The sequence below is a fragment of the Schistocerca cancellata genome, chromosome 3 (genome assembly GCF_023864275.1).
Source record: "Schistocerca cancellata isolate TAMUIC-IGC-003103 chromosome 3, iqSchCanc2.1, whole genome shotgun sequence".
NCBI lineage: Eukaryota > Metazoa > Arthropoda > Insecta > Orthoptera > Acrididae > Schistocerca > Schistocerca cancellata.
In genome coordinates, this window is record NC_064628.1 from 86,895,917 (window position 1) to 86,923,113 (window position 27,197).

The following is a 27,197-nucleotide window of genomic DNA, read 5'->3' on the forward strand; positions in this document are numbered from 1 at the left end:
ATGGAACCAAGATCAAGGTAAAGATCAGTGCATGAATTGTTTAACAAATTGGAAAGTAAAATTCTATCTACTAACTTGACAGAAAATCCTAGAAGTTTTGATATTATGTTAAATCAGTAAATGGATTAAAGCCATCTGTCCAGACACTCAGTGATGATAATAGTACTGAAATGAAGACGACAGAGAGAAGGCCAAAATACTCAACATCTTTTTCCAAACTGTTTCACTGAGATAGATTATACTCTGGTCCCTCCTTTAAATTATTGCACAAAAGTAAAAATTACAGACTTTGACATAACTGACAATGGGACAGTACAGCAATTTAAATCACTCAACAGAGGGATGGCTACAGGACCGTATGGAGTACCGATACAATTCTACATACAGTACACAAAAAAATTTGTCCCTCTTCATGAGCAGTGTACCATGGGTCATTGGAGAAACAAAGTGTTCCTAGTGATTGGAAAAAAAGTGCAGGTCATTCGCATTTTAAAGAAGGGTTGTCAAAAAGAAAAGCAAAACAATAAGGCTGTATCTCCGACATTGGTATGTTGTGGAATTCTGGAACCTTTTGTATGCTTGCATATCATCACATTTCTTGAGACCAAAAAGTCTTCTGTGTAGTAATCAACATGGGTTCCGTAAACTATGACTGTCTTAAAACCCAGCTCACTTTGTTCATCCCTAACACCCAGAAACCAGTAGATAAAGTCACCCAGGTTTATGCCCTGTTCCTTCATTTCTGGAAGGCATTCAGTACAGTTTTGCACTGCTGCCCAATGAACAATATTAATATTATATTGAAGAGTTTCTAGCAAATAGAACACAGTGTGTCATTCTCAACGGAGAGAAATCTTCAGACAAAAACTAACTTCAAGCATACTCCAAGAGAACATTGTAGGACCATTACTTTTCACAATATATATAAATAATTTAGTCAGTAACATCAGACGGTCCTCATGGTTTTTTGCAGATAATTCTGTTGTAAACTGAGAAGTTGATGCAGCACAAGAAAACTGTAGCAAAGCGCAGGAAGCCCTGCAGAAGACTGACACTTGGTGCAGGGAGTCGAAGGTCACCCTCAACATACACAAATATAGATATTGTGGATAAATGGGCAGAAAGAACCATCACTGTGCAATTACATGATTGTAAAACAATTACTGGGAGCAGTCACATCCATAAACTATCTATGACAACAATTTATCTACAGAACAATTTAAGGAATGAAACTTCCTGGCAGATTAAAATTGTTCTGGACCGAGACTCTAATTCGGGACCTAGCAATTTCTCATTCTGGAATTTAAGGAACGACCACATAAAACTGATCACAGATGCCAGACTGAGATTAATTGGATTGAAGAATCGTCAGGAAGTGTAGTCATCCCACCAACGAGATAGCCTGTGACACCTTCATTTGACCAATACTTGAATACTGCTCATCAGTTTGGGACCCGTACTGGCAGGATTGACAGAGGAAAGAGAAGAGCCAAAGAAGCGCAGCATGTTTTGTTACAGCATCATTCAGAAAGCAAGAAAGCTTCATGGAGTTGCTCAGACAACTCCCGTGGCAGACACTGCAAGAGATGCTTTCTGCATCATGGTGTGGTTTAATGTTAATGTTCTGAGAGTGTGCATTCCTAAAAAGTCAACAAATATATTGCTTCCCTCAGCATATATCTCACAAAAAGGCCATGAAGGTAAAATTACAGACACTAGATAGCACACAGAAGCTTACCAACAGTCTTTCTTCCCACGAATCATTCATGTTTGGAACAGGAAAGGTGGGAAGTGACAGTGGGGAACAAAAGAATACTCTAGCATATACTGTAAGGAAGCTTGTGGAGTACTGATGTGGATGTAGATCTGCACAAGACTGTATATAGTGTTATCCAGAAGCCATTTCACAGATATTCACTGCTGAACTATGAGCAAAAAAGATCTATCCTGTCAAAGCTTATGAATGGCAGCATTTTGATCTGATGAATACTATTATAATAACATCAAGAAACATGAAACTAGAAAATCATTTTTGATTTTGGCTTGAAGTTGTCTGCATGGAGTCTATTTGAATCATCTATGGAATTCCTTAACACCATGGTCCTCAGCAAAGCAAATATGTTCTTTGCTACCTTACTCTTTGATATTTATATAGGGCCCTGTATTCTGTCCTTTCCATGAAAGGATATTTATTACAAGAGCAGGTGTTTCCTAATGCTGTCTGCACCTAACACTCTTTCTTTCTTTGCACGGTTCTTGGGGAATTATTTGACATTAATAATAGCTATTCAAAAAACACTTTCTATAGGTTTACTCTTCTCAATAGACAATCTGAAATGAGTATATTCAATAAAAGCAGAGTACATTAACTATCTTTTGATTTGAACAGAACATTTTAAAATTTTTGATATGTTAGAGTCAAAAAATTAATGCTGCGGTGTTTGTTTTGACCATAACAACTTGAATATTTCAGCACCATCCATATCTGAAGGTTCGTCTCAGAGCACACAGGCATTTGTGCCTTGTCTTTAAAAAATTAGACAGGGTGATAATTTGTACTGTGTTTTACTTAAGAAAAGATCCCTTTTAGTAAAAAATTATTTGATCACAGGAAAGTCATTAAAGGGAATACTTAGATCAATTATAACCATCAGAATGGAAGCTGCTACATACAGCAGCGGAAACAAGCGTTTCACAACAAGATGATGTAAATACCGTCTGTGCTGGTGCATATGAAATCTGCCCCTGTGGACAACCAGACAAGGAGTTGTGCACGCTATGCGGCACTGTCTCCATGTCTCTCCAAGCTCTGCCTTGGATCCATTATATTTTGACAAATTTCCAGACTGATTTGCACAGAAATTTGAAATTGGTGAGTTGAAGGAGTCTGTCTGTCTTTCTTATTGGCTGTCTTCTGTAATGTTGTCCATGTTGAATACCATGTAGAAAGAGGAGTGTTTTGTATATGTTGAACAGAATTAGACTGTGATAGTTGATTGATGATCTCCATTTAGGGTGAACAACTTTCATGACTGAGCTTTACCAACCAACTGCAAGTACCAGGAAACTTTTCTGTAGTATGTAAAAATTAATGTTTGCAAGCTGTAAAAATCCACTGCTAGGAAAGAATGTTTGTATTATTCCAGTTTTAAATAAATTGGGAAGTACAGGAAATTAAATAATTTAAGCTCTCTATTCCCAGATACTGTGTTGAGAATATTAGTTGGCTATAGTATTTGCCTTCCTAGTATGAACTTGTATTACAGGGCAGCTATGATTGAGAAGTTGTAGTTGTAATTTTTAGGCAAGACACATGAAAAGAACCTAAAGTAGGATGTTATGGGGGACACTGTTTTTCCCGGTATTTGTCAGGTATCACTTACAATATATGTGCTGCCACTGGACGGTGGGAAGCAACGAGAATGTTGTACTTGGTCAATTACAAATGTATTAACATCACTAGGCAGGGAAACAAGTCAGAAACAATTCTGTAAAGTAAAAATACATATAAAATTCCTCACAACCATATATCCTACTGCATTCCTGCTGAAAAACAATGAAATCCAACCTTAATCTGCTAATTCATGCCTACACATTCCTACATCAGTCTGTCAGTATGTCTCCTCCCTCCCCTTTTTTCTCCACACCAACTTCATGCCTTATGTACATCCCTCCACACTATTTTCAGTGGTCGGCCTTGCAATTCTCCTTCTTGTATAGGAAATGCAGCTATGCTGCCTGCACATGAGCCTCCCTCTCCTCCTCCCCAGCTGTCTCTCCTGTTTGCATATCTGAACCCTCAGGTCTGTGATTTTCACCTCTCTCACTCTGTCCCAAACCAACTCTCACCTGCTAACATGTGTATCAACTACTCTAAATTTGTTTTGTATGGAACTGCATATTAGCTACCTTCATACAAGATTCTACAATACATTAGTTGGCACAGAAAATAATGTAGAAGTTCAAAGGCAGAGTTTAGGCAGAGCAGTGAAAAACTATATGTAATTCACATAAATAAGTAAACATGTATTTCTGATTCTGCTGTATACCACAGATTCATACACTTATCAATACACATACAAAAAACGACAAAACAACAAGGGTAAATTTTAAAGCAAGAAAATACATGTACTTATCTGATATTGTTTCACACAGGAATGTTCTACAATACAATGGTAATCATGCATCCTAAGCACGGTAGTTATCAATAAAAAAATAAATCTCTACAATAAAAATCCATGTAAAATAAATGTCATATAATACAGCAAAAATTTTGTATTTATGAAGGTATATTATGCACAAATATTTTGGTTAAGAACTCTGTACAAATATAATTACAGTATGTAGTATGTTAGTTTCTTGTGACCTGCTTCTACTACAAAATATGTCATAAAATGAAATCACACACAAAAGGCTTATTTCAGTTACTGAAGTTCTGATTTTGAGAACCTCAGTGCACCATTACTGAAAGCACTTTACTTCCGCATAATCTGCATATTTACAGCGTATGTAAGCCACAGCCAAGGAGTTCATATCAAGGAATATATACACACAATGAAATTATATAACTTTTCATTTATTTTGGTGACATGGAGATAAATATTTTACTGTGAACTGAAAATACAATGATGTCAATAAAAACAAAACAGAGAATAACACCGAGTGCACTTTTTAAGAATTGAAAATGGTCATTAAAAAGATGTCTTCATCTGTTATACAAGTCAGCACATCACTCACTCAATCAACGTATATTTAAAAAAAAAACTGGGCTAATTTTAAATTCACTTCAAACTTAATTTCAACAATGATTGTTTCCAGTCAGATGTGTACATTAATACAATCTTTGTATAATAAATGAAGACAACTTTCACATAATCATTTTTCATCATTCACAATTTTTTATGCGAGTTACTTAACAAAAATGTTGTCAATTAAGAATATTATTCATGTGCATACAATACCAAATAAACACAACAGTAAAACAAACACACACACACACACACACACACACACACACACACACACACACCTCTCTCCTCTGTCACTCCCTCTGGGTTCAGTTTCCTCTCAGACTTTTCTTTACAATCTGGAACAGACACTGTTGTTCAGGAGAGAAACTGCTCATTCCTCATCCTCACTTCTTGTGCTGCTGGTAACATGTAGGAAAATGGAAGATAGATGCAATTGCTCACTGTTCTCATGTTGATAGATTCAACTGAAAAATAAACAAATAAATTAAAAAATCATCTCATTTGGAGTGTATAAAACACCCAACCTCAGTGTCTGGGTAATCAAAATGAAATTTCATGTTCTTATGTATTCAGACTTGGATAACTGAGTCCATAAGGATAACAATGCCATATACAGCTGAATGCCATTTGCATTAATTAAAATATAATGATGAGTAACAAAATTATTTTTTAGCCACTCACTTCATAAATGAACCGACTGAATCTAAACTGCTTGACCATTTATAAAATGATGGCTATGTTTGTTACATATATGGCCTGTACATTAAGAGGCTTTTCTTTTTATTAAATATGATTTATAGCTACAAATTTTAAAATAATTTCTCCTACATTAAGGCACTTGACATTTCAAGGAATGAGTTTTTCAATGCCCACATTGTACAATCCTTCAATTCAGCATCTGTGAGCTAACCAATGCTTTCACACTGTCCTTTAACTCACTGTCTACTTCAAACTGCTGTGATCCTAGCTATTTTTTCATCTTCAGAATCAGGTGAAAATCAATAGGTGACAAATCAGGGCTGCATGGAGGATGGTTAAGCAGTTCCCAATTGAAACTATTAAACAATATTAGTATACATGCAATAATTATGTGGCCTCGTGTTTTCCTGCACAAAAAATGACATGAGAAATCAACCTCCCACACCTTTTGTTCTGGTTGAGTGTACTGGGTTTGTTTAGAATTCCACAGTAAATTTTGGAGTTTATTGTTGTGTTCTTTTCTCCCCCCAATAAACAGTAACCATCAGTTTATGTGCACCATCAGTTTATGTGCAGAAAGTATTTGGCGGCACTTTATGGGCTTCTGTGGCAAGCTAGTGTTGACCACTCCACTGACTGTTTCAGATTGATTCTTTGTCTTCATGTTGATGCATGTGATCCATGTTTCATCCCCTGCACAATGCAACTGAAGGATTTGTCACCTTCTGAATTGTACCACATCTGAAACAATAATGTGGCTACTAAACAATAATGTGGCTACAAACCTCTTCATTTTGTGGACATCAGAAGTTTTGGAACCCGTTATGCACAAAAATGGTGAAACAGACTTTATCAGTCAAAAGTTTGTGCAAGACTGTCCATTATATCTGAGGGAATACTGACCGATAATTCTGTAATCTTGAACTAATAACTTGCTGTGATTTTGTCACTGACCTTTGCAACAAGTTCATTTGTCATAACAGATGGTAATCCAGTTCTTTCTTCATCATGATCATTTACCCGACTTTTCCGAAACAAACAACACCTTTTTTCCTACAGTACTATCAAACATAACATTCTCACTGCATACTGCACAAAGTTCACTATGAACGTCTACAGCTTTCATGTTTTTTTGCACATAGAAAATTGACTACAGCATGTAATTTACAGGTGAGAGGATTTTTTTTACTCTAGTGAACATTTTGATTCACAGTTACGGTCAAACAACAGTCCAGTAATCTCAAGCTGCAAGATACAGCTATGTTCAAATCACTTTGCAACTTCCCACTACTCTGTGCACTCGACAACATTAGAACTTACTTTCAGAATAGGCCTCGTAATCCAGTACTCCAATCAGTAACTTATTTAAAATAGATTTATTGTTATGAAACATATGCGAGAAAAAACTATGATACCCTTACATTAGGTGGGTATCTGTCACTTTGGTACCTGAACAATCGGCCACCCTTTGTAATTTTCTCAACCTATATTTCTTTCCTCCTAAGGAAGATCTGCCCAAACTCTTTGCCTTTAAATATGTCTGCTTGTGTGTGTGTGTGTGTGTGTGTGTGTTGGCGCGCGCGCGCGCACGCGTGTATACCTGTCCTTTTTTCCCCCCAAGGTAAGTCTTTCCGCTCCCGGGATTGGAATGACTCCTTACCCTCTCCCTTAAAACCCACATCCTTTCGTCTTTCCCTCTCCTTTCTTCTTTCCTGACGAAGCAACCGTTGGTTGCTAAACCTTGAAATTTTGTGTGTGTGCTTGTGTATTTTTTTTATTGTGTCTATCTACCAGCACTTTCCCGTTTGGTAAGTCATGGAATCTTTGTTTTTAATATATTTTTCCCTGTGGAATGTTACTTTCTATTTTATTTATTTCACTATATAAATAGAGATATTAAGTATTTGAAGGAATGTTTGAATGTAGAGGTCATACATTTAGAGGTATCCTGATGAGGATGTCAAAATATGAATTTTATTCAAGTTTTTCCATGAAAATTATAATTACAGCTTTGGTCAACCTCAGGAAGATGTTTGTGGTTAGTGTGAGAGGCTCAGAACAAAACTAAAAAACAGTTCTCTTTGAAAGTCAGATAAAAGGGCAACTGTTGCTGAGCAAGTGGTTCATATATGCAAGGCCAAAAAGTTCTATAAGAAGATAGAGGCTGCAAGCAAAATGATGATGTGATAGGCTTATGCATGGATTTTATGCAGAATATACCACTTCCATGCTTTCCAGTACAGGAAGTCTTTTATCTATGGCAACTCTGTGTCTTTACCTTCTGTTTTTACAACCTCAAGACTGGCAATTATTCTTTCTTTGTATACCATGAATTAATAGCCAAATGGGGAGCAAATGAGATTTGGAGTTTCTCACATGCTTTCCTCCACGAACACTGTTTTTGGAAAGCTATTAAAGAGATGCTCATTATTTTTCATGATTGTCCAAAACAAAATTGTAACAACATAGTAGTCCAACTCCTAATCGCTTTAGTAGGGCTTGGTATATTGGGGGGGGGGGGGGGGGGGGGGGAGGGAGGGAGGGAGGGAGGGAGGGAGGGAGGGAGGGAGGGAGGAGGGAGGGAGAGAGAGAGAGAGAGAGAGAGAGAGAGAAAGTTACATTTCAATATTTTCTTAACTGAGGGCACTCTTTCTTACCATGTGATAGGATGTTTGGGTGGAATAAAAGGAAATTTATGACAAATTTTTAGAGTTTACATGTTCAAAGAATATACTGAACTTATGCTTTACACTTAAAATAAAAAGAACACAATCATTATAAACTATCTTGATGGTAACATTGTTAAGAACTTTAAAGACTAGAATACATTTCTTTTGTTTCACATCTATGGTCACAAACTTGTAGGTCCTCAAACTATTGGTTTCAGTCAGCAATGACCATCTTCAGATCTGTTTTTTAAAAACATATCCTAATATACTGGAGCTATGTATTAGGACATGTTTTTATAAAACAGATCTAAAGATGGTCATAGCTGACAAACTGGTAATCTGAGGACCTACAAGTTTGTGACTACAGCCGTGAAACAAAAGAAATTTATTCTACGTTTTCGGGTCACAGTTCCATTTGCGACCATATTGCAGCTTGTGGAACTTTAAAGACTGGTGGCCAGATCTTTTCAAATGCAAATGCCCAGAGTATAGAAACAATGGAAAAAGACAGGTCACCGAAAGCCAACTTTAATGTGTCACAGCACACACAATATGTTTGAGTATGACAGTCTCAACCAAGGGGTTTTAGGAAAAAGAACATTCACCTTTGAATTGACTCAAAACTATTTCAGGCTTTTAAAGCCCTAACAAAACTCAGACCGCCAACCACCCCAGCACAAGGCGAGAAATGTTCTGTAAACAAGCTTATGAGCTTATGTTAAATAATGCAAAAAACTTTAACGATACATCCCACAGAAGAACAAAAGCTTTTATGTTGTTTTTTACACTTGGCCTACAACAGTTGAAGAAGATAAAAGATATATGAGACCTACAGATGTTGTAACAATGATTATGCTTTAATAATTATGAAATACCATTTGTAATATGTGTCTGTCAACACAGTATCTCAAGATGTTATTGTTGTCCTATTATTTATTTTAATTTAGTTTGAAAAGGTCATGAGTCTGAGATAAAATAAAATGGAAGACAATGAGAATAAAAATTGATGATTTGAGGATGTAGATGTAATGTGGCACATCAGTGGAGGAAGATTCCTAGGAATTCACAAATTTTGTAATTTAAGGATAAAAATAGTTTTCTACAAATTTCTTAAAATATTGTTTCCGGATTTCTGCCATTTCATAACAACTGATTCAATTACATTTTGTCATCATTAACGTAAAATTTGTAATCAATCACAGAACTAAAACAAATGTGACACATAAACAGCAAGTTTGGTCTTTATTAGTGTGCATTACCCTTTAAGATATAGCAAATGCATATGCCGGTAATATTTTAAATAATGGCATAAAAGGCTGGTTTTATGGGCCTGAAATTTTTCTAAGTGGCTTGACCTCGAAGTGTTAAGTATTTTGTCCGGAGTGGTAAACGTACCTCAATGTTATTGTATACTGTGTTTTCCAATATTCACATGCTCCAATGAGTTACTAGCAATCCCTTTGTTTGCTTAGATTTTGTAGCCAGTAATTATAATTAAGTATTCAGGCACTGTAATTGAGCAGACGGGGAAAGTATTTACTAATTGATTCTGATGATTTCATACTGGCTGTAGTGCTTCCTTTAACTCCATGCTAAAATTTGATGCTCCATTCTATCTTCAAATTTATAACTAGAGCAGCTGAAGACATGTGGATAAATGACAACAGTAGAATGAAATTGGCCTGGAATGGTTTTGATTAACTACAGTTTTCAAACCCAAGGTTCCAATCAGTCTGAAACAAAAAATTACAAATACTGTATGTAATACAAGTTTTTACTTATGCTGGTGAGACATAGGCTTTCCAAGAGGATAATCATTCAAAAAATGAGAATTCCAATAAACAATTGAGATAGGTTTATACTACTATTGTGTGTTCAGCTGGGTGCAGTCATTCACACAACACAATGTTTCGACAGCATACCTCAGCATCATCTTTAGTTGATACTGTAGAGTGAGTGGCTTCACTACATCGTACCTCCTTTACACTCTTATCATCCCTCACTCTTTCCCTTGCTACTCGGTCCCACATAGTGTCGGGTGGGTAGTGGAGGGTTGCGACAGCCAAATGCTGCATGTCAACTCCGATTTCTTAGTGCTATTGCTGCTGCCATTGGGCACGAAAGTCAGTCTTGGCTGACACTGGGACTTTAGCTGGCTGTATGCTGGGCGTCACACTTTACTGAGAGTGAAATGAAGCCACAGTCTCTCTTGATCAAGCCATTGGGCACTGGTATTTTAATATTCCTTCAGAACATAGTCCCAAAAGGGAGGAGGTCTGTCTTATTACTTCTGTTTGTTCATATTTAACTGAGAACCATGTGGCTGTGCCATGTTATGGAATCACAGATTTTTTTTAAATATTCAATGTGTCCTGGCTTCCTTGCACCTTTCTTGGACTGTCTGTCCAATGAATGCTTTACCGCATTTGTATGGCATACAGCAGACACCAAGTTTATGGAACTCCAAGTCAACTTTCACTGCACCTAGTAGTGCATGCATTTCTGGAGGTGGACTGGAAATGCTTTTAATGTTACAATGCGCCAAGATTCTGCTGATTTTGTTCACAAAGCAGATGGCACTGTGAGTCACTGTGTGCAGGAAAGCCACCGACACTGATTTGTATCTCCATGCCTCCAGTACTGGTCCACAGGACCCATGACGCGAGGTTCCATAAACTGGTCAATATAATATGAACAAACAGAAGTGATAAGACAGACTTTGTCTTTTTGGGGCTGTGTTCTAAAGGAGGCTATTGAAATATGTGTGGGCAACAGATCCTCTCTCAGTAAAGCATGTGATCCAGAGCTCAGCCAAATGAAGCCACACTGGCCGAAAGTGACTTCTGCATATGACTGGTGTGGCAGAAGCACTGAGGGACAGGAATTTGCATCCAGTATTCGGTGGTCACATCCCCCAGCCTCGCCATCTGACACAGCATGCAACTGGACAGAGAGGGAATGTGTCGAGAGTAATAAAAGTATAAAGGAGGCACAGTGTAGTGGAGATGCTCGTTCTACAGGTGTCACCTGAATATAGCGGCAAGGTGTGCTTTCAAATATCGTATTATGTACATAACTGCACCTGGCTGGGGACATGAGTGCAATACAAACAGCTGATTCCTTGCAAAAATTTAAGATCATGCAATTGAGAAATGCTTCAGAGAGAGACATCAAAATAAATAATAGGACCAGATGAAAAATTGGAGGGGAAGGTATGATTATGACAGTAACAAAAATGAAATGTACAGGACTAGGACATGGATGCCAGGTGAAGTGATGGCAGAAGGGAAAAATAAATTCTTTGATGGGTTCCTAGGAAGAACAAAAGACTGATGTGATAACATATTGGAAATCATGCAGGAGAAACACTGATACTTAAAGTCAAAGACTGTAATGCAAGGAGAAGTCCACAGCAGGTGCTTAACCAACTCTGAATGTTAGAGATGATGATATGATCCCCACCAATTTTAAAACGTATCAAACATCGGAGCCAATCATCACATAGTTTCTTACCTATTCAAAATTTTCAAATTCTATTATGCAAAAGTCGGTCCTTTGTAGAGCGTTTCATACATTACGAATGAAAAAACACATGGCACTGGTGTAATACTCTACAATATTTATTATTCAGAAAACCAGTTTTTGGTTACTGCACTATCAACAAGTACTTCACAATGGCATAACAGCTGAATAATTTTGTAAAATAATAAATATTGTAAAATATTACACCAGTTTCATGTGTTTCATAATTCTACTATATACTTTCTGAAACTGTTTTTGGTATGTCTCCTCCTGCCTTGTACTATTTATTACACTGATTGCTGCCACTTTGTGTAACTCATCTGTAGTTTTTCTTGTCTCTTGTTGTTCACTCACACTTTCTTTAGTCTTCCTTTAATCATTTATGTTTGTGACATTGCAGTCACATATTGCTATATTTGAGGAAGGCACAAGGCTTGCTAGCGCTCGAGAAAGGTTTCAGTTTGTCCTGATGGGAAGCGGGAGTATGAAGTGGTCTGGTTTAACCTCAGGAGATTCCTCACAAATGCACGGTGAAAGGAGGCAGTTGCTGACAAGCCCCCAGAGAACAGCAATGCATTATGAATTCACTTTTCTGTACACAGATCACAGAATAAGACAAAACAGTGCTGCTAGCACAGCATGAGAAAGCTTGTTGCCTTTCCTCCAAAATCTGGTTATGCAACCATGTGTATCTTGTCCAAGACTGTGTTTTGGTGTGAAGGGCTTGATCGAGTGGAACATGGGTAGGAATCATTACCAACCTTCTACATATTAAAATGCTTTCAGTGAGCCAAGAATGAGAAATGTGTGCAGGGTTCCCCTGTATTCTGGAAAGGAAAGCAAAATTCTTGCTGGTCACTGTGGCAGTGGCTGGAGGTCTGCCCTTCAAGGTTGAATTTTTTATAAAGTCGAGAGCTGCATGGAGAGCAGACTCTGCTTCAGGACTTGCCATGGGGAAGCTATCTGGGCCTCTTGTGATGTTGGCAACAGCTTTTCTCTTACCATCTCTACCATTTGTATTCGGTGCTGACTTGTGTGTTGTGGTGCACATTTGCTGAGTTATAAGTAAGTTTTGCATTTTGCAGTTAGCGGTGTCCATTATTTGAGCAGCTTACAATTTGCAGGATTTGCTGTGCAGCTTTGATTGCTTGATTAATCATCTTATTTTGTGAGTCTTGCACTCAGTTACTTTGCATCTGCATGTTGTGCAGATTACAAAAGTCTGTAATGCTTAAAAAGCATGTTCCTCATTAGATATGAGGTATCCTCCCAATCCTGGCCAGATGACCCTTAACTAAAAAAAAATGTCAGTTATTTGCACATCTAATTTGTTGTCCCACTGTGATGGTACCTCCACTGCAATACAGATACCCACACTTCAGAGATTATTTTTAATTTGTTTAATTAATTTACAATAAGCATTGCACTCACTTGTATAGCATTTTGACTTTGAAGTCTTAACTGTGTTAGGCAGACAGCACACACAACTGATGAACCCCAACACGACTTCGACATAACGTCTCCTGGGAACGCTGATGAGCAACCACAACAAGAAACGAATTTCACTTTTTATCAATATTTTACAGGAACTTTTTTCCGGCAATCCCTGTGTGACATAGGTGACACTCATCACTTCTGTTCTGCAACAGTTAGTAGTGTAATCTTGTAATTCCTTTCAAATAAAATGATTCACAACAGCGAGCAGTGGGTTTGAGCCTGACCATCTGGCTGCTCAGCTACACAGGGGCTGTCTAATGGCCCATGTGGGCCTACATTGTTACTGTCCAGGGTGCCCAAATGTGGGCGCACGCTTTTGTCTTCAGTCATACTGGAAGCCAGAGTTTAGCTCTGCCTGATCTGGTGTGTTGTATGTTATGGGAGCAGCCAAGCATCCAGGGCTGCCTTCTGTTGTCAACGATGCGCCACCAGCTACAATGACACCAGAATATGTCTCCTTCCTGGTGGATAACTGTTGACACCGGCATGTTCCAGTGGCAATGGCCAACTACATCTCAGAGGCCACAGACTTCCTCTCCAGCTATGAATCTGTCTCTGTAACTGTCATAAACAAAACATTTTCTTAACCAGGTAGGTTTTACTGACAGTCTGCCGCTCGACTCCAGGCACCATCACCACTGCAGCCCACATCCTGGTGGGCTAATTTACTTCATTCTGACAACAAGCAGCCTAATTTACCTACCACCATAGGGGCATGTCTCAAGCCTATTGGTGTTACAAATGGTTGCTGGCTGCCTCTCTCTTGGCATTGATAACTCGCTGCATCAATGCAGTAGATTTTTTTGCCAGTTGTTTAATTGTATATATCCATTCAGGGAGCGGAAAGTGAACTAAGGTGCTGTTCTGAAAATTGCAAGAAATGTGTCTGCACCATTTGGAACAGGCAATGTATCATGTTGTGAGCAAGAAGTATGGCTTGTTGTTGTGAAGCATGTGAAGAGTAAGCATGACCATCCATGCAGCCAAAATGATTATGTTACAGTATGAAGTTTTATGTTAGTAATATATTTAAGGGTCCTCTTCATTGTTGTATTTTGTCCACAAGTCATTTGTTGTTTTTTGTGTAATTGATAAGAGTCAACCATGTCTGAATTGGAAAAGTGGGGCTACCTCTGATGATATGTGAATTTTAGCAGCTCACATGTTTCGAGTGGGAGCAGATATACAAGGTGGAATCCAAAATTTTTGGGACTGGTGCTGCCATCTGGAAAGCAGGAGTAGTAGATCTTTGTACCACTAGGTGGCGAGTGCTGCATATCTGATGAGTCAGTGTGCGGAGTGGCATTCAGCTGGGAGGACATGTTGCGTGTCCGCAGTGATTTCTGTAATACTCTGTGTTTGGTGTGTGGCAATTTTACGATTGATCCACGAACAGAACAGTGCGTGTGTATCAAATTCTGTGCGAATCTCGGGAAAAGTGCTATGGAGACCCTTTCAATGATTCAACAAGTGTTTGGGGGACAGAGCATGAGCCGTACGCGTGTGTTTGAGTGGCATGTTCAGTTCAGGGCTGGCCGTACAGACGCTGAAGATGATGCTCACACTGGAAGGCCCGGTGCCATACTTCAACAACTGGTTCGTGCGGATCGACGTCGAACCATTCAAGACCTTGCAGATGAAGTGGGTATTGATTATGGGACATGTCAACGAATGCTGACTGATGAATTGGGCATGCATCGTATCACCACAAAATTTGTGCCAAGGATCTTTATTGCCGATCAGAAGACACAGTGTGTTGAAGTGTGCATAGACCTTCATCAGACCACATCTGATGACCCAACCTTCTTGTCATGGGTTATCACCAGCGACGAGAGCTGGATTTAGGGTTATGACCCAGAGACAAAGCAACAATCATCCCAGTGGAAGAGCCCGGGCTCTCCAAGACCCAAAAGAGAGAGACAGGTGAAGAGCAAAGTGAAAAGTATGATCATCATTTTCTTTGATACCAAGGGAATTGTGCACAAAGAATTCATCCCACCCAACCAAACAGTGAATACCACGTAGAACTGCGACTTTTTGAGACGGCTCCTTGAAAACGTGCGGCGACGATGTGCCGAACTTTGACGTCAAGGGAACTAGCTGCTGCATCATGACAACATGCCCTGTCACATGTCCTTGCTCGCCAGGACCTTTTTTTTTTTTTTTGGGGGGGGGGATGGCGGTTGTACCCCACCCACCGTACATGCCAGATTTGGCACCTTGTGACTTCGTGATAGTCCCAAAACTGAAACTCAAGTTGAAAGGCCGTCAGTTTTTTGACACTCTAGAGAGAATTCAAGAAGCATTGCTGGTGGTGATAAACACCCTCAAAGAACAGGACTTGCAGAAAACGTTTGACCAGTGGCACATGTGCTGGGACCAGTATATACACGCGGATGGGAACTACAAGAGTCACTCCAAAAGAAATGCACACTATTTTTTTTTTTTAATCCAACTTTTATTTTACATGTTTGAAAGTTTTAGTGTGTAGATATATCCTTTTTAGGAACAATATTTTCATTTCTCCACATAATTTCCATCCCTCTCAACTGCCTTACACCATCTTGGAACCAGTGCCTGTATACCCGCACGGTAAAATTCTGGACCAACTTGTTGGAGCCACTGTTTGGCAGCGTGCACAAGGGAGTCATCATCTTCAAACCTTTTTCCATGAAGAGGGTCTTTCAGTTTCCCAAAGAGATGATAGTCACATGGAGCCAGGTCAGCACTGTAAAGCGGGTGTTTCAGTGTTGTCCATCTGCGTTTTGTGATCGCTTCCATGGGGTTTTGACTGACATGTGGCCGTGCATTGTAGTGCAACAGCAAAACATTCTGCTTTTGCCTATGTGGTCGCACACGACTCAGTCAAGCTTGAAGTTTCTTCAGTGTCATCACATATGCATCAGTATTTATGGTGGTTCCACTTGGCATGATGTCCATGAGCAAGAGTCCTTCAGAACTGAAAAACACCGTAGCCATAACTAAGGTGTGGTTTTGAATTTTTTTTCTTGGGTGAATTTGCATGATGCCACTCCACTGATTGCCCATTCGTCTCTGGTGAAAATGATGGAGCCATGTTTCATCACCTGTCACCATTCTTCCAAGAAATTCATCTCCACCATTCTCGTACTGTTCCAAAAGTTCACTGCATACCGTTTTCCTTGTTTCTTTGTGAGCCACTGTCAACATCCTGGGAACCCAGCTGGCACAAACCTTTTTTAATGCCAACACTTTCAGTATTCTGCATACACTTCCTTCCCCTATCCCAATGTAACATGACAATTCGTTCACTGTGATGCATCTGTCAGCAGTCACCAATTCGTTAACTCTCTGCAGTACAAGATCTGTGAGGACAATCCTCAATATTGCCGTGCCCGCTTTCATCACGTAACCTGCTTGCTCACCAACTAACTGTAATGCAATCGACAGCAGCACCTCCACACACCTTTTTCAACCTCTTGCAGATGTTTCCCACAGTCTCGTTTTCACAGCACAGGAATTCTATGACAGCACGTTACTTCTAACGAACGTGAAGTGTAGTAGCCATCTTGAAGACATGCTGTGACGGCACCATTCACGGGAACACATTGAACTAAGTTTGAAAACAAGTGGGACGGATGTATCTACACACTGTAAAACTTTCACACATGCAAAATGAAAACTGTATTTTTACAAAATAGTGTGCATTTCCTTTGGAGTGACCCTCGTACTTAGAGGGTGATGGTGACCATTAGTCCAAAGGTAAGGTTTTTAACAAGTGGCAGCACCAGTCCCAAAAATTTTGGATAGCACCTCATAGCAGAGCAAATACGGGTTGAGGAGGAAAACAATGTGGCTTTGCATAGTTCATATGCAGTGAAGAGGCAGCAATAATTTGATGACTGGAGGGCTAAAAAATGACCAACATGTTTCTCTGGCAAATATTAGATTTTTGGAAAGGCTTTCTTCTGGTACATTACAATGCATTATAAGATATACTTTTTCTTATCCTTGTTGGTCATGTTTTTTCCCCCCAAGGTGACTGCTTTCCTGGCATCCTGGCTGCACTTTCTGGATTTCCATACCTCAACCTCTACAGGATTTCCATTGTAAGTATCTGATACTGACAACAATACCTCCTTCTTAGACTTTTTCATAAGCCATCACTCACTGAGCAGTTATTTTGAAAGGCATCTCAGATTGTAGGGCTATTAGTGCACTGAACTTGAGATCCTTTGCTTCCCAACCTTCATTTAGTATCTTGGCAGTGTCATGTTGATCCAGCCCTTTATAGTATTCAGTCAGTGGGAGAATATCTTACTTTTTCCAGTAGTCTTTACCCACTGTACCAAACACATTGTCATGATTATAGCTGTGGCTATGGAAAGGGAAATAATGTACCAGCTTATTACATTTTCTGCTTTATTCCATGAAGGCCATTAGTGTGAACATAATTACTATACTTTTTATTTTGACGGGTACAGGAGTCACAAAATAAATGAATATTCACTTGGATGATTTTCTGGTTGGGACACCTCAATATTCACTTGGATGATTTTCTGGTTGGGACGCCTCAAGTTCTCTGAGAAAATCCAACAGAGCAGAGGCTTCTTGGTTGCACCTTTTTGATCCTTCTGTTTTAAGCTAAGGATAAAAAGCAATCATTTCCTTTGCCTATGCTCAGGAATGAATCATACCACGCCAACTGTATAGACAAACCTCTGTTGAACAGGTTACTTTAACCATGGAGAACACTGTATTGGCTGATTTTGTTGTACAGTATATAAAACATACCTTATGCACATTTGGATTTTCATATTTCATTATTTCACAGAACACTTTTGCATGAAGTTTATGCAACATGCATTTGGAGAAAAAGAATTAATTACTAACAAACATTGTTCCTTTTGCTTGGGTGCTCCTGATATTGCCTGAAATGTTTCAGCACATATAAGTACTGCCTGGCCAATCTTTCCGCTTATTCTGGACTGTATCAAAAAAGTATTATTCTTTTTTGTTTCTTTCTTGATGTTCCTACTTCCTGAAAAAGCTAGCTCGAACTGAGTTAAAACCAGGAGTTAATGTTACTGTGCAGAACACTCACTTACTTCTATTGTTGGTTCAGGCAGCAAGTGCTTGCCTACAGTTTATGTTCTCTTTTTGCAGAAAGCTGTCCCAAATTATCATTGATAATGATGTCCTACATTGTTATTCTCCCATAAGGTCTGTCAGAAGCAAAGCACAGATTGCATTTATTGACTTTTGCTTTAACTGGCAAACAACAAACACAGTTTTGCAAAAGCTAATAGTTTTTGACACTCTGTAATAGACGCAAATATCCACTTTTGACAAAACCGTTTCAAAAGGTCACACATGGTGGCAAGCTTGATTTGTAACAAAAGAAATCTCAGTTTTGAACAACGGAGCATCCACTGACTTTTGTTTATATGTGATGTGTCACAAAGAGTTGTGAAAAGCCCGATCCTTCCAGAATTTGCAGGACGGACTAGTGCAATATTATAGAAGAAAGAACACTTTTAGATATTATCAAGAACAACTTAGTGTGGCAACTCAGATACAACAAGAACCTGTGGAGAGCTTCATAGATCGCATAAGGCAGATAAACATTAATACATATGAACTGATAAAAGATAACAACACCAGTAAGGCAGTTCTGCTGGAGGCAGAGCAAAGAGCTCCCTCAAACATCAAACAAGGCTGCAATGGCTGTAGCAGCATTAGCAGAGATTGATGAAGTGACAAAGTCTAGTGAGAGGAAAGTGGCTGTTAATACGGAGACAGTGTGTGATAGATGTGGTCAGCTAGGTTACATCCAACACTACTGTAAGAAGTTGCAATTTACAGAATTGCAGACAGGTTGTATACTCTGAACATTTTGCCAATTCTGAGATACTCTAACACAAGGGTGAGGGTTGCAGGATAGATCTCACACCCAAGCTTTAAATGAAGGAGGTAACATTGCAGCCACTGCGTGAAATTACCAGTGAATGTTAGCACGAGGCATTCCTGTGTGGAAGCAATGGTGGACTGTTGTCTAACCAGCTTTGTAGGCAGAAGAGTGCAAATTTTTGCTGGATATGTGATCACATGTATCCACAGTCAGTCAGGGTGTACTTAGGGTAAAGCATTTGAACCCACCTCAGTGCAGGTTGTATGGTGAGGGTGAGGGTATTATTCATTCGCTCAGTGCAGCAGAAATAGGATTCTGAGTGTGGGAGGAGGGCGGGGTGCGGGGGAGGGGGAGGGGGGGGGTGCGGAGGAAGACTTCTGGGCTACTGTGGAAGTTCTCCCTAGCATACACTTAAGCAACAACATCATACTTCAGCTAGATTTTCTGACTGGACATTATGTCAAAGTTGACCTACAACAGTGTACAATGGAGCTGATTGGGTGTTGTTCCATCTTGGTTCTACTGCTGCAAGAAATGAGCAAATGCACAGCATACACCAGGCACAGAGGAGATCGGCTAAACTGTGTTCTTAGGCTAGACTCGTGGGATATAATATTGAGAGGTAAAGAAAAGATAGTCTAGTTGGATGTAGGAGAGGACATGGCAGTTAATGTTCTGTGTGTAGTAGAGCCCTTGACGGAAAATGAAAAACTGGTAAGGCACAGTTTATTATTTGCTGAAGTTATCCTACATACAAGATGTTGATGGCAGCTGGGTAGAGCCCATCAGCATGGACAATTTCAGTTCACTAAAAGTGGAGCTATCATGAGGTGCACTGATAGCTAACATGGAGGCTTTGGAAAAGGAAGTGTTAGATACAGACTTCATAAAAAAATATTTGAAGCTGAGACAGCTGTTATGTTACCTGCACTGCAGGAAAATATATCACACTTGGAAAAACATGACAGGAAAAAGATGGAAAGATTATTAGAAGAATATGTGGATTGTTTAACCTTCCTGGGCCATTGCCACTTACACTGCTACTGCAACATAGGATTCCCACTAGGAATGAACCACCAGAGTATAGAAAACCATACCGAATTCCACAACATTTACAACCAGTGGCAGAGGAATTTATTGACCAACAGCTCCAGGATGGGATTATAGAAGAGAGTGCCAGTCCATAGCAACAACAGTAATTGTACCTAAAAAGGGCCCAGACAGGAGTAAGGCTTACAGATTTTGTTGTAATTACAGGTATTTATATCAGAAGACAACTGAAGACATGTATCCCACACCTTAATTCAGGGAAACACTAGATAACCTTGGGTAGTGCCATTACTTTACAACCATAATGTTGCACAGGGGTACCATATCAGACAGAGATAGCCCCAAAGGATCGACCCAAGATAGCACTTATAATCCCTAGTACCAGCGAATGCCATTCAGATTGAAGAATGTGCCGGCAACATTCCAGTGCCTGCTGTACAATTACTACATGGTCTGAAACTGAAACAATGCTCTGTGTTCCTGAAAGATATATTGTTTTCTAAGGACATCGAGGAACATGTGGTACAATGACATTACGTCATTAGTCAGTTATGAATAACACCTAGTTAAGTAAAGTGGCATTTTGTGCTAAAAGAAGTTTGCTACATGGGCCATATCATCGTCTGGGATGGAGTGTGAACCAACCCACAGCTTGTGCAAACTGTTGGAATTCCAAACACCTACAGCAGTAAAAGAGTTACAGTCCTACCTAGACTTAACTAATTATTACAGAAAATTTATGCCAAACTAGCAAGATTCGTGACACACATTTGCTGAAGAAGCAGGTGAAGTTTCTATGAACTCTGAAGTGCCAAGAAGCCCCAGTATGATTCAAAGATTTGCTGACCCCTGGACGCATTCTCACATTTCTGGATTATGAGAAAGAATTTATATTACAATGTGATTCGAGCAATCATGCCTCGGGGTGTTTCCTTAGTCAGGAAATTGACAGGCAGAGCTCCTGATACCTATTGCTTCTCAACAGCTAAATAAGACTGAGAAAACTACCCAATTACTGAAAAAGTGATGCTCAGTTTGATCTCTGCAGTCACTTATTTCCATATGGTTGGCATCTTAAAGTTACAACAGATCACGCAGCACTGAAACTGCTTTTGGGCCTTAAGGATCCATCTATATGCTTGCCACAGTGGCTTTTATAATTGAGCAAGTTTGATTTTGAGGTCATACATCGTCCGGGGAAGAACCAGAGTAATGCAGATGGGTTGTGTCGCAAGATATGCGCCGTAGACCATATTATTATAGGCATGGACAAGTGGCAAAAGACTCAGGCTGCTGACTGGAAATGTCAACAATCTGTGAAGCAATCTCAGTTAAAGGCTAATGATGAAGTATTATACAAACAAACAAGGGTGTATAACCATACACACATGTTTACAGAATGAAATGTTAAGGCTAGCCCATGACCCTATCTTAGCAGAGTATGGAGACTGATAAGCTACAGAATGAAGTGTTGCAGAGAATTTTTGGAGAAAAACCCAGAAACAAGATGTGTTACAGTACATCAAAAACAGTATAGCCTGGATGTAGAGAGCTGAACTTAGTCAACAACAGACGCCATTGTAAAGGTTGACACATACCGGCAGGAAATTTATGTGCGCAGACTATAATCAATCACTTTTCATGGTTAGTGTGTTTTAACGTCCCGTCGACAACGAGGTCATTAGAGACGGAGCGCAAGCTCAGATTAGGGAAGGATGGGGAAGGAAATCGGCCGTGCCCTTTCAAAGGAACCATCCCGGCATTTGCCTGAAACGATTTAGGGAAATCACGGAAAACCTAAATCAGGATGGCTGGAGACGGGATTGAACCGTCGTCCTCCCGAATGCGAGTCCAGTGTGCTAACCACTGCGCCGCCTTGCTCGGTCTCACATTCCATGATTTCTGTCCATGATTGTGGTAATGAACCAATAACAGGAAATAATTGTTCATGCAATGGTTAACCACTGGACTTTAAATTCTGAGATGCCAAAGATGATCATAACAGATCAGGGCATTAAATTTATGCCCAATCTGATGAAGCAGTTGTGTTGGCTTCTACAAAAAAAGAAGCTGCAGATTAGTGCACTACATCAGCAAGCCAGTGGGAGAATAGAGAGGGTACATTATGTAAATAGTTACCATAGTGACTGGGCTGCTCTACTACTGTATGTGGTAGCAACCTATAATTCGAAGGTACACAACAGAACGGGGTTATCATCACACAAGATTTTTTTGGGGGCAAAAGATGTCATTCCATTTTCAGTAGTGTAAACTGAGCCCTGGAGAAGATTTATACTCATGTGGAGTGGAAATTTTCTACGAGAGTGAAGGGTACATAGCACCAGTTTTACAAGATGAATTCAAAGGCTTTGGAGTGAAAAGAGGGTGCATCAAAAAGAAAACCCAAGCTACCCAAGTATCACATCAGACAGTGGGTTTTGCTGACTAATGCCCATGTACCAAAAGGAAAGACAAAAAAGTTTGTTGTATGATACCATAGGCCTTACCAAGTAACTGAAATGAACTCTGTTAATGTGAAGCTGCAACTGCCGAGTAGCACATGGTTGTATAAGTTTGGAGAGTCCACTGAAATGCTATCTTGTTTACTGCCAGCTCCTTCTGTGTAAACAAGTATCATATTAAGCATCAGCAAAAGCTTATCACAATTGGAAGAACCACTTTGGTTACATTCATCATCTTAATGGTTGCTTATTTTTGCCTTAAGCGTAGGGTAGCCCAAAGCCAACCCTTACCACTCTTTGGCCCGCAAGCCTGTACTGGGAACATCAACATAAGCAAAGAAATGACTCAAATATCATTGAACTGAAGTGGGATGATGCAGAGAGACGAAACACAGAGTGTCTGAGTCCTAGAAGGTGAAACAGCGAAAACAGCATAAATATAAATAATGGAACGAAGAGTACATACATACAGTAGCTAACTTGGAACTTTTACTCCGGACTAGTGTCCTGCAAAATATGAACAGTAGAAACAGCTCCTTCATGCAACCACACAAACATTCAGTGGGCTAGATTACTCCAGGAAGATGAGTGTAGTGACGTAGTCACAAGTGGGGTCTGCTGCCGGAATCAAGTCACTTGCAGACACCCCTGAGCTCAGCACTTGTGCCATATGGAGGCTCTGCAATCACAAACTGGGCACTGGGGTAATGACTGGCGTTTTGAGATATTTTGATGGTCCACATATGTTACCCCAGCTGCAACAAGTGCTGCCAGGGTGTGTATGAAAGCTGCCTGTCTGGACTAGCTGAGAATGTTGATACAGCTGGACTTCGAATGTGTGTCTGGTGTGTTTGCTTCTGCCAACATCCATCCATCATCTCGTCAGGACCTCCTGTAGGGTCCAGTTGCATTCTGGATGGGTTAGATGTTGAGCAAATGTCATCTTAGCTCCAGCCACAGGGGGCAGCCAGTGCCTGCTGAATCACTGGTCCCAGGTCCAACACTCAGTCACTGCCTTCCATCACTGAGGTCGCATGATGTACTGAATAAGGTAACGAAACTGGTGCCGCTCTGCCTGCTTGCCCAATCTGGGTTGGCGACCCCACTGCAGCCTCTCTTCTGTGGACACTGTATCTACGCCTGTCCAACCTAGAAGTCAGTAAATTATTTGTCAACACTAGCTGCCTACATCTTCTGTACAAACTCACTGCCTCCACCAGAGGGCCACTCACCCACATCAATTTAACACATCTGCAGTGTGAAGCAATTTATTATGAGTTACAGCATACAGAACTTTTCTCACTCAATATGTCAATGAAGTTTTTCGGAGGTAGAAGAACTGCAACTATAAATAATTCGTATCTGATATGTAATTATGTGCTGTCAATTATAGCCTTCATTTTCTGTCTCATAACCCATGACTTGTAATTAAATGTTGGACTAAATTAACTAACTAAATATATCTTCTAACAATGGCTGACTGATAGGAAGAATATTCAAGAAATGGAGTTGGAGGGAAAAGGAATAGTAATGTAACACCACTGCTAATATAGAGTGGGGATGTTACAACAGCCTATCTTAATGTAATAAAGATAATAATAGCCAATTAATTATAGTAGACAGTTGGTTACTTACACATGAATGAATGTAATTACTGTATAATGCACTGACAAAGTACAAAACCAAATACAATTTTTGACAGGAGTTGTTTAATGAACCAAGAACATAAAAATAAACCACCACAATCAATTTCTGATAAGGTGTATCACCATTTTAAACAACTATATAAGCCCATTGAAACCACTACATGTTGATGAAACAATAAATTGACTCATAGCTCATCATCTTCAGTGAGCACTTTGCAACTTTTACAAAAGTCAACAATTTGAAACACAATGCATGTGGACCAGTTAAAGTGATCCAAAATTCATAAAATATTATCAAAAAATATAGATTTCACAAAGTGTGGTGGGTTACACAGTTGCTGGGTAACAGTACTACACACATGCTCACAAGAATCATAAATTGAAACCTTGTAGAAGTCTTCAATCCTTTGGACACTATATAAGGAACTCTTTCATTATCTTAATGAATTATTTTTCCCTCATTATTCCATTAATAATTTAATGTGATGGTTTGAGAAAGGTCAAACATAAATATCTCGGTAACTAATCTTTGCTTCAGTCCTTTAAGTGGCATTAAATGTATAGTAATGTGTTGCCTTCTCTTTTCCTTCCAAATCAGTGCACATGAAGGAGCAGTACACAAATATGAGGCGCACTGATTACTGGTATTGAAGGTCTGGTTCACACATACTCCACCTTATTGTCAATGCTCTATTCTGTGGTACATACACTACTTACGTCTTGTCAATCAGACAAAGCCCTACTGCTAATATTTTGCATGTAACCACTAATTTGCTTTATTTATGTAAAAGGGGTACCATGTGCCTAAACCACAGAAACTCCCACAATAAATCTTTTCTATCTGAGACTTGTTGCTATATTCAGTATGAATGTATTCTAAAATTGTTTAGCAGCTAAACGTACCTTCAGGAGGTGAAATTTCAATCCTGCCAACAGACAAATTTAAAAGTGAAAACACCATCCTAGTTTTCAGGACTATCAGTTCCTTCCTTGGGGAACAAAGAGGGATAGTTAGGGAAAGGTTAAGAAGAAGAGCCCCATGATGGCAGGGACCAATTTGTTGTGAAGAGGGGGTACAGCTAATCAGCAGTTTATGGTCGGTGGTGCTGTCATTCCTACGGACTCTCGCAAGACCTTGAAGGTAGCATTCTCAACAGACCAATTACGAATCATAGCACTGTTCTCATACTAATGAATAGTAAGCTTGGCACTGGAAGGAACAACAGATGGAATAAGCTGTAGGGGCACAAAGAGATTAGGGGATATCAGTGAAACCATCTCCACACTATAGGCAGCAATACACCAACATCACTAACTTTTGTGTTCGTACCCTAAGAATTAAGTGGTAGTAAAATGTTTCTTATGTGTATCATAAGTTAGTATCTGTACAACCATTTTTATGACACTATTAAATTAATTATAAGATCAATATGTAAAATAAAGTAATGGCAACCACTAGCTTTTGACCAGTAGCTGCTTTTCTATCAATAGTGCACACATACAACCACACGGACACCCAAATGCACACTCCTGTGGCTACGGTACATCTCATCTTGCTATGGCCACGAGAAAGTGTGTTTGGTTGTCTGCGTGGGTGCATATGTAAATGTGTGTGCTGTTGCTAGAAAAAGGGTTACTGCTGGAAAGCTAGTGTAAATGCTGTTTTCTGTTGTGTTTCTGCACTGCATGCATCAATCTGTTACAGGTGAGTGGTTGCCTTTCCCTTATTTTATATACTGCTCCATCCAGGAATTTCCATTATTGTTACTCATTGTAAGATCAAGTTTTTGTTTTTTGCTTCATGAGTTAGGTAGGACGTTGAGACAAAATACCACTTACCACACAACCCACTGTGCTATGGAGCACAAACATGCCTATATCAGGACAGCTGCCCCCCCCCCCCCCCCCAAAAAAAAAAAGGAAGAAGAAGAAGAAGAAAGAGAGAGAGAGAGAGAGAGAGAAAGAGAAAGAGAGAGACAATATAATCTTTGCAAACCCAAGTTCCATCCTTCTCTGCCAAACACACACATATTCATCTAGTATCAGTTTGATGAAAGCCAGACCATATACTGAATACTGACTAGTGGCAAGTGTAACATGTGCTACTTGTGATAACAGTTCAAAATTATGAGATGATATCCAAAAGTAATTATGTTAATTAAAATTATTATGTCTTACATACACCATATGCTCATGTCATCACCTACAAAGTAAATACTATGATCCCGACATTCTGCCATTTTTAAATACGTCTTGGATGTCTGCCTTTGTTACGGTATTTCTACAACTACATTCGTACTCTGCAAACCACTGTGAAGTGCATGGCAGAGTGTACATCCCATTGTCAGTTATCCGGGCTTTTACCCATACCATTCACATATGGAGTGTGGAAGAATGATTGTTTAAATGCCTCTATAAATGCTGTAATTAGTCTGATCTAGTCCTCACAATTCCTACAATTCCAATGGGAGCAATATGTAGGGGGTTGTTTTATATTCCTAGAGTTATCATTCACAGCTGGTTCTTGAAACTTTGTAAGTAGCATTCTTGGGATAGTTTACATGGATCTTCAAGAGACAGCCAGTTTAGTTCTTTCAACATCTCTGTGACACTCTTCCACATATTAAACAAACCTGTGACTATTTGTGTTGCTCTTTTCTACATATGTTCAATAACCCCTATCAGTCCTATCTGGAATGGATCCTAAATGCTTGAGCAACATTCTACGATGGGCCACACAAGTAATGTGTGGTAGTGGTGGTGGTGGTAGTAGTAGTAGTAGTAGTAGTAGTAGTAGGTATTCTGTCTTACGGCAGGTCTTGTCATGGATTAAGTCAGTCTTTTCATTTCTGAATATTTGTCTCTTTGGATACTGTCCAGCATTTAATATCTTCTTTTTCCTCTTCCCCTTTTTCCCTCCACCATTCCTTCTACTCCTTCCCTCAATAAACAGTCCTTTCTCAAACAATGTCCAATCCAGTTCCATTTTCTCTTTCTAATGACTTTTAGCA

The 27,197-nt window shown here is 39.4% G+C and overlaps 1 protein-coding gene across 2 annotated transcripts in view; it reads right to left on the minus strand.

The window, feature by feature from the left end:
• Positions 1 to 4,002: 4,002 nt before the first annotated feature.
• LOC126177069 (CDK2-associated and cullin domain-containing protein 1-like) overlaps positions 4,003 to 27,197 on the minus strand; it is a 47,443-nt gene continuing 24,248 nt past the window's right edge. Inside the window, exons 6-7 of one of the 2 annotated variants that reach the window (XR_007535742.1) lie at positions 9,515 to 9,852; positions 4,003 to 5,215 (exon numbers count right to left, since the gene is read on the minus strand). The gene's annotated coding sequence lies outside the window, so the exon portion shown is untranslated. The remainder of the gene's footprint in view (positions 5,216 to 9,514; positions 9,853 to 27,197) is intronic. The other variant, XM_049924309.1, reaches the window with a different exon arrangement.